Source organism: Bufo bufo, chromosome 7, assembly GCF_905171765.1.
Source record: "Bufo bufo chromosome 7, aBufBuf1.1, whole genome shotgun sequence".
In the NCBI taxonomy this organism is placed as follows: Eukaryota; Metazoa; Chordata; class Amphibia; order Anura; family Bufonidae; genus Bufo; species Bufo bufo.
Window position 1 is genome coordinate 12861710 of NC_053395.1, and position 9040 is coordinate 12870749.

Sequence of the window (9040 nt, forward strand, 5' to 3'; positions counted from 1 at the left end):
TAATTTATTTTTAGGGTGGTGGGAGGAAAGAATAGTTTTCACGGAACAATATGGTAACTTCACGAAGCACATATTATTTTGGGGATGATACATTGATGATATTTTAATTTTATGTGAAGGCACGGAAAAACACTTTTCACAATTCGTTGATTCACTGAATAATAACCAAGTAGGTTTAAAATTTACTGCGGAAATACACAAAAAAAGCATCGGTTTCTTGGATCTGAACGTTTCCCTTGAGCCTGACGGGAGTGTCAAAACAGATATAGGAAAACTACGTCAACTAATAGCCTCCTTCACTGGGAGAGTTATCATCAAGCAGCTCTTAAAGAAGGTATCCCAGTAGGTCAATACCTACGGGCAAAACGTAACTGTTCAACAGAGGAAAGTTTTGAGCAAGAAAGCATGCTCCTTTATAAAAGGTTTAGAGCAAGAGGCAATCCGAAGAAAGTTCCCCACAAAGCATATAAGAGAGCTAAAACCACGGAAAGGACCACATTACTACAGGATAAAGGGGAAATGAGAGATAAGGAGAGGAAAAAGTTAATACGTTGCATAGGAACGTATGACGTACAACATGAGAAGGTCAGAAACATTGTGAGACGACACTGGCACATATTAATCATAGATGACGATGTGAGAGAAGGGGCTCCTCCCAACTCAACAATTACATACAGAAGGCGGACAAATCTGAAAGAAAATTTGGTACACAGCCATTTTCAATTGGATCAAAGAGAAACTAAAACGACATGGTTATCCACGGTAGGGTCTTGCCCTTGTGGAGATACAGATCAGATACAGCTCTCTCAAGACATATCTACGAGAAGCACAAAGGAGATACAAATAATCAAAAATTTTGGGCTATCAAGAAAATGAAGATGGGCCCAAGACGAGGAGATATAGATAAGAGATTACAACAAGAAGAGACAAAATGGATAGATCGACTTAAAAGCCTGACTCCTCTAGGATTAAATGAGGGATTCACGTATGTGTCTTTTCTCTGAATAGAGGCGGTTTGCCCCGTATTTGACACTTTGGATAAATGATTGATTACAATTGGTCCTACATGACTCCTAAGGACAGAATAAGAGCTTTCCTCAGTCCTCTCACTTAGGGTTGGAGAATAATCTCTGAACAAAGACGGTTTATTCTGTATTTTATATTCTGGATAAATAAATGATTATTATGAGTCCTGCATGACTTTTAAGGACTGAGTAAGAATAAAAATATACAAAGGGTCGGGGACCTTCTTATAGATCAGGAATGAGCTTTTCTCAGTCTTCTCATTTAGAGATAGAAAATTAAATCATAAGGTTTGAATTCATTACTTATTGGGCAAATAATTAGGAAGAGAGAATAAATGACTGTTATAAAAGATTTGAATAAGAAATAAAAAGGAATAAAAATGCTCCAAATAATCAAGTCAATATAAGAATAATGGAGGTAATCATATCAATTCTCCCAAAGAATATACATTAAGTAATAAATAAATAAGAGAAGTAATAGTATAGACAGTATTAGGAAATTGCCAATCATGATTAAAAATAACTAACTATATAAAGGATGGTTAGGAAAAGCAAAAAATACATAGGGAGACCACTAGTTTATTGGAAATAATAATAATATCTAAGTTAATATAATAGTATATAAAAATATAATCATGAAAATTTTAATCATGTGGAATAACTAAATAATAGTCTTTTATTATTTGTTTAGGTTTATTATTATTATTTTTTCTCCCTTTTTTTTATAAATTAATATACAGCAAGCATAACTCAAATGAAGTAAATATTGTGGGAGCAAAAAACTATAATAAAAACTAAATCCATGGTGCTACCCTTTGTAATTTTTATGAAAAAACCTACAGGCATTAGTATTCCAGATAGACTTTGAATAGCCGGTACATCTATACAGAAAAGTCTAAGTTCAGAGACATGCGCAACTTATGCCATTGAAAAGTCCTGAGACGAGGTACAGGATACTATAGAGTGAATCTAGGGGGAAGGAAATCAAAGTCCCGTAACTAACCCCATTAGGAAGCACAACAACACTGAAGCCAATGATACGCTGCAAAGGATCATGATGTTGGAATGAGAGGATTTAAAAGCCCATCCTGACCCCTTCAAACATATCCTGCCCAAATCCCCTGAGGACGTCAGGTTGGCTGGGGAAACATGTCGGGGGGGGGGGGGGGAGCGTTTGAAGCAATGTTTAGACAGCTGATGCCCCAGTTACAAGGAATAAAATAGTGAATGGTTCTCACGTACAGCACAGGGAGAGAGGAGCGAGCAGTGCTCGGACGCAGCGCACTACTATGCAACAGTGTCAATTAGAAACTCAAAAAATTAGAATATCGTGCAAAAGTTAATTTATTTCAGTAATACAACTTATAATTAGAATATTGTGAAAAGGTTCATGACGAGGGCATTGGTTACCAACCACTCGAGCCCTTAACCAATACCTATCTGGCCTGCTGCGTCAACCCAACCTTCTTCCTGCCCCTAACCACCCCTCCCTAGTGCCCCCAATGAGACTCGGACAACAAGTTGGAATTAATTGGCCACAGCAGCCGTTTATTATAAAATAAATAAATAACCAATATAACTTTTAACATAACCATTTTCCCAAACCCTTCATTCATACGCAACAGCATATACCACCTAAATGTATCTAATACAGAGGGAGATCCATGGAGCCCCAAAACAACTGAGATCCCCACCGCGAAGAGCCATCTTGCCTCCAGCTGTTGATCCCAGCTCAGAGGCACCACCGATGGCCCCCCAATTCCAGCCACAATCGACTTGCCTCCATGGGAGTCCAGCCCCAAACGTGGGGTCCTCCCATCCTCACCACTTGATATTATCTCCAACTCCAAGGACCTTCCCCTGCCACAGCCGCCGTGACATAAGTACCTGGAACCTGACCCCACCAATCCCCCAAACATCCCTGCGCAAACCCCCTAGGCCACCCTTACACCGGACACAGGATGTCAAAATCAAAAGAGGAGGGTGGGCGGGAGCTAATTCTAACCACCCCTTCTCCTACCTATTTAACCCCTCATACCCCGTCCCCCTTAACTTGAACTGCCCTATCCCATTCTAAGGGGTCTCCCTGAACCAAGCTCACGTCATGGACGCCTCCCCTAAAGGCTACGCCCCCCGGTCCAGCTATTCTATATTCTAGGCTCAAAGTGTCACACTCTAGTCAGCTAATTAATCCATACCCCCTGAGCAAAGGGGACCTGAGATTGTGACTTTGGGGTTTTTATAAGCTGTAAGCAATAATCATCCAAATTATAACAAATAAAGACTTTAAATATCTTGCTTTGCCTGTAATGAGTCTCATCTGTTAGTTTCACCTGTATACAACAAAGAGACTCAGTAACAAGTGACAGCTGATGATTCTAAACACTTTTTATTGAGTCAGTAGAAGCATTAAATATAGAAACAATAAAAGTTATGTTTTAAAGTATAAAAGCACATGTAACAATAAGGCTTCTTTGGTCTCACTGACCATTTGTAAATAGACATATTGTTCCCTAACATAAAGGGGTTGTGCAGGCGGTATATATATCGATGGTCGGTCCGCAGGATAGGTCTTCAATATCTGATCGGCGGAAGTCCGGCACCCCCCCAATGAGCTGTTTGAAGAGGAGGCGGCGCTCCATTACACTGCCTGTGGTCTTAGAAGTGCAGAAGACGAGTACTTGTAATGACACTACGCCACCGCTCCACAGGGGACGACGAGCAGCGTAATGAAGAGGAAGCAGCGCTCACATGGAGCGTGGCCTTCTCTTCAAGCAGCTGATCAGCGGGGGGGCCGGGTGTCAGACCCCCGCCGATCAGATATTAATGACCTATCCTGAGGATAAGTTATTAATATAAAACCCCTGCAAACCCCTTTAAGATATTAGGACTGGAGACTCTCTGGCCCCTTTTGTCAGCAGGGGGGTTCCTAACCAGAGAATGAACAATAATTTGTAATCCTTCATAACTTGTTCAGGAGGGGGCGGATGTCTCCAAAATCCAGCTCTTCACCTCTGGTATGATGGGGGCCTCGCATGGACACCAGACATGGCGTATAAAATCGGCTTCATCTTCCTTAAAGAAGGATCTTACCTTCCGAGCGTTTGATATGCTAATGAGACAAGAATTATTAAGAACGGCTGCATGTCGCATGCATTGTGATGTATAGTGTAGGTAAGGCCTCTTTCACACTTGCGTTGTCCGGATCCGGCGTGTACTCCATTTGCCGGAATTACACGCCGTTTCCGGAAAAACGCAAGTGAACTGAAAGCATTTGAAGACGGATCCGTCTTCAAAATGCGTTCAGTGTTACTATGGCAGCCAGGATGCTATTAAAGTCCTGGTTGCCGTAGTAGTAGTGGGGAGCGGTATACTTACCGTCCATGTGGCTCCCGGGGCGCTTCAGAGTGACGTCAGGGCACCCCATGCGCATGGATGACGTGTCCATGCGATCACGTCATCCATGCGCGTGGGGAGCCCTGACGTCACTCTGGAGCGCCCGGGGAGCCGCACGGACGGTAAGTATACTGCTCCCCCGCTCCCCACTACACTTTACCATGGCAGACAGGACTTTAGCGTCTTGGCAGCCATGGTAACCATCCAGAAAAAGCTAAACGTCGGATCCGGCAATGCGCCGAAACGACGTTTAGCTTAAGGCCGGATCCGGATCAATGCCTTTCAATGGGCATTAATTCCGGATCCGGCCTTGCGGCAAGTGTTCCGGATTTTTGACCGGAGCAAAAAGCGCAGCATGCTGCGGTATTTTCTCCGGCCAAAAAACGTTCCGGTCCGGAACTGAAGACATCCTGATGCATCCTGAACGGATTTCTCTCCATTCAGAATGCATTAGGATAAAACTGATCAGGATTCTTCCGGCATAGAGCCCCGACGACGGAACTCTATGCCGGAAGACAAGAACGCAAGTGTGAAAGAGCCCTTAGCCTGTGCTTTACATAACAATACTACGCTAGAAAAGACACGTATTCATTAAGTGCTGCCTCGTGGCCTGCGCTGTGTCCCAGTACTAAGTATGTATGTTTGACGATTTGATTGTAATAAAGATGTTTTCATAAAAAATATATATATATTACTCTGCCAAAATCTCCTGGGAGGAAAGGACTTTTACCACTCAACTCTACTTTTTTCTTTTACAATTGTTTGCCATTTATCTATGTCTCTTGTTAATCAAGTGCTGTCTATTTTTCATACATTGAACCTAAAAGTTTGAAGAATTGTAACCTTAAGAACTTGTGTGTGCAGTCGGAGGCTACTTTCACACTGGCGTTTTGGCTTTCAGTTTCTGAGATCCGATCAGTTTTGCCCTAATGCATTCTGAATGGAAAAGGATCCGCTCAGAATGCATCAGTTTGCCTCCGATCAGTCTTCATTCCGCTCTGGAGGCCGCCTGCAGCATTTTCCTGTCCGCTTGACGAAACTGAGCCAAACGGATCCGTCCTGGCACACAATGTAAGTTTTCCCTGACACAATAGAAAACGGATCCGTCTCCCATTGACTTTCAATGGTGTTCAAGACGGATCCGTCTTGGCTATGTTACAGATAATACAAACGGATCTGTTCATGACGGATGCATGCGATTGTATTATTGTAATGGATCCGCCCAAAACGCAAGTGTGAAAGTAGCCTGAGGCGGTATGTTGTTGTTCCGTGAGGCTTACTATCGTGTGTGTGTCTGCTGCGAGTGGAACACTCAGGGGTGTCCTGTCCACCTTATAACGGGCAGGTGGTGGCGGCAAAAGTTTTGTGATATTGCGTGGGTGTGCTTGCAGGCTTCAGGTGGCGATTTATGCTCGAGTTGAGGGCGTGAGGTGAATCGGCCTGAAGGGCTTGGGCAGCCCTTGTCACGTGACGCGGTTGGGCTGGTCTGGTCCCCAATACGTGACAAATAACGTAAATCAGTTGAAAGCGGCATTAAAATAAAAAAAGATGAGCACAAAGAAAGTGTAATTTAAGGGGTTAAATGATTTCGGGACAGTGATCTTGCACTGCCAACATACAATTGGTGATGCCCCGCATCAGATACAGTGGAGATCAGCCAGTCCCGAACAGATTCTGGGCATGAAAACTGGCATCGAAGTGGGCAGATGGACTGCATACACTGCTCAGCTACACAGACATCCATCTCTGCTGCATACACTGCTCAACTACAGACATAGAGCTCTGCTCCATACACTGCTCAGCTACACAGACATAGAGCTCTGCTCCATACACTGCTCAACTACACAGACATACAGCTCTGCTGCATACACTGCTCAGCTACACAGACATACAGCTCTGCTCCATACACTGCTCAACTACACAGACATCCATCTCTGCTGCATACACTGCTCAACTACACAGACATAGAGCTCTGCTGCATACACTGCTCAACTACACAGACATCCATCTCTGCTGCATACACTGCTCAACTACACAGCCGTACAGATCTGCTGCATACACTGCTCAACTACACAGACATCCAGCTCTGCTGCATACACTGCTTAACTACACAGACTTAAGGCCCCTTTCACACGGGCGAGTATTCCGCGGGGATGCGATGCGTGAGGTGAACGCATTGCACCCGCACTGAATACCGACCCATTCATTTCTATGGGGCTGTTCACATGAGCGGTGATTTTCACCCATCACTTGTGCGTTGCGTGAAAATCGCAGCAAGCTCTATATTCTGCGTTTTTCACGCAACGCAGGCCCCATAGAAGTGAATGGGGTTGCGTGAAAATCGCAAGAATCCGCAAGCAAGTGCGGATGCGGTGCGATTTTCACGCACGGTTGCTAGGAGACGATCAGGATGGAGACCCGATCATTATTATTTTCCCTTATAACATGGTTATAAGGGAAAAATAATAGCATTCTGAATACAGAATGCATAGTACAATAGGGCTGGAGGGGTTAAAAAAAATAAAAAATTTAACTCACCTTAGTCCACTTGATCGCGATTTCGGCATCTCCTTCTGTCTCCTTTACTGAACAGGACCTGTGGTGAGCATTAATTATAGGTCAAGGACCTTTGATGACGACACTCTGGTCATCACATGACCCATCACCATGGTAAAAGATCATGTGATGACCGGAGTGACGTCACCAAAGGTCCTTTACCTGTAATTAATGCTCACCACAGGTCCTGTTCAGTAAAGGAGACAAAAGGAGATGCCGGCATCGCGATCAAGTGGACTAAGGTGAGTTAAATAATTTTAACCCCTCCAGCGCTAGTTTACTATGCATTCAGAATGCTATTATTTTCCCTTATAACTATGTTATAAGGGGAAATAATACAATCTACAGAACACCGATCCCAAGCCCGAACTTCTGTGAAGAAGTTCGGGTTTGGGTACCAAATATGCGCGATTTTTCTCACATGAGTGCAAAACGCATTACAATGTTTTGCACTCGCGCGGAAAAATCGCGGGTGTTCCGCAACGCACCCGCACATTTTCCCGCAACGCCCGTGTGAAAGAGGCCATACAGCTCTGCTGCATACACTGCTCAACTACACAGACATACAGCTCTGCTACATACACTGCTCAGCTAGACAGACATACAGCTCTGCTACATACAGTTCAACGGCAGGTATAGCGTATTCCTAACACTTTTCCGCAGGACGACAAACAGAAAAACGAAAAATTAAAATGAGAAGCACAAAATAAAACCGTCCAGGGAAGAAAAGCGTCAGTTACACTGAGAGGCGCCAGGAACCTCGTGCCTCCAGGACGTGAGGCGGTCGCTGCGCGGCTGCTCTACAATAGTTCAGCGACACAGAGAGGGAAGTATTAGAAAGCCGCGCCCCGAGCCACATACACCGCCATATAATGCTGCTAACAACAGAACAGAATGTGCATGAAAACCGTACAGTATTAATCACTAGACATGGCGAAGTGCGGCCGACAGTAACGTAGCGCGGGCGCCGTCCGACATGCTGCGCCGCAGGGAAGGCGACCATTACAAGGGATAGTTAGAAAAGTGCTGAGTCCAGGCGGCGAGCACAACAATGGGAGCTCTATAGGCGGCACAATACGGAGCGCGCGGTATGTTCTCACACTAACACAATGTATAGAGTTGGGACCAAGACACCTCGTCGTGTAGACGTCGCCTTAAACTGAGCGCGTGCGACCAGCTCAGCACGACCGGCCAAAAATAAGGAAAAGAACAGCAGGTGGCGCTGTACAGATCCAGTGTATTGCAGAACTCATTACCTGCGGTTATAACAGACATGATGGCGGAGGAGACCACAGACACCCAGATGATAGGACCGACAACTCTGATGGGACAGAAGTAGTCAGACATTTATTCCATAAAAAGGGAAAAAACACAACAAATGCCGCGTATAGTGCGGAGAGAAGCGTCACATTGTCACATCTCTACAGAAATAGGAAAAGCTGATTAAGGGTCCATTCACACGTCCGTAATTTGGGTCCGCATTCGTTCCGCAATTTGCGGACCCATTCACTTTCAATGGGGCTGGAACGGATGCAAATCTACATTTCCTGGATCCGCATCAGTTTTTTCGGGATCCGCATCAGTTTTTTCGGGATCCGCAATTTTGTTCCTGGAAAAAATAGAACATGTCCTATTCTTGTCCGCAATTGCGGACCAGAAAAGGCATTTTCTATTATAGTGTCTGTGATGTGCGGATCCGCAAATTGCGGATCGCACATTGCAGGTGTCCGTGTTTTGCGGATCCGCAATTTGCGGATCCACAAAACACTTACGGACGTGTGAATGGACCCTTATAATTATATGTTCCCCAAATGTGTCCCAGAAACATAAAGAAGCCCCTACAGCGACATCAGTGGAGGACGGGGAAGGGTTAATGATGCCCCCATGAGGTACGTGCACTCGGCGGTGTATCTCCGCTGCAGGATCCACACCTGTTACCTGCAGATCCTGACACGGATTTCCCCAGATCTCCCCCTCTGCATTGTAAAGGGAGAAATCCGCACGGACGATCCACCGGCCGCAGATCTCCGGATCCACTCCGCAGGTCACTCCTGAAGCAGGAA

At 44.9% G+C, this 9040-nt stretch overlaps 1 long non-coding RNA gene across 1 annotated transcript; it reads right to left on the minus strand.

The window, feature by feature from the left end:
- Positions 1–792: 792 nt before the first annotated feature.
- Positions 793–6371, minus strand: LOC121007588. The gene is made up of 3 exons (XR_005780440.1): positions 6134–6371; positions 3136–3137; positions 793–805 (listed from the first exon to the last, which is right to left on the minus strand). It is a non-coding gene; the product is annotated as an uncharacterized LOC121007588 (long non-coding RNA).
- Positions 6372–9040: the final 2669 nt, after the last annotated feature.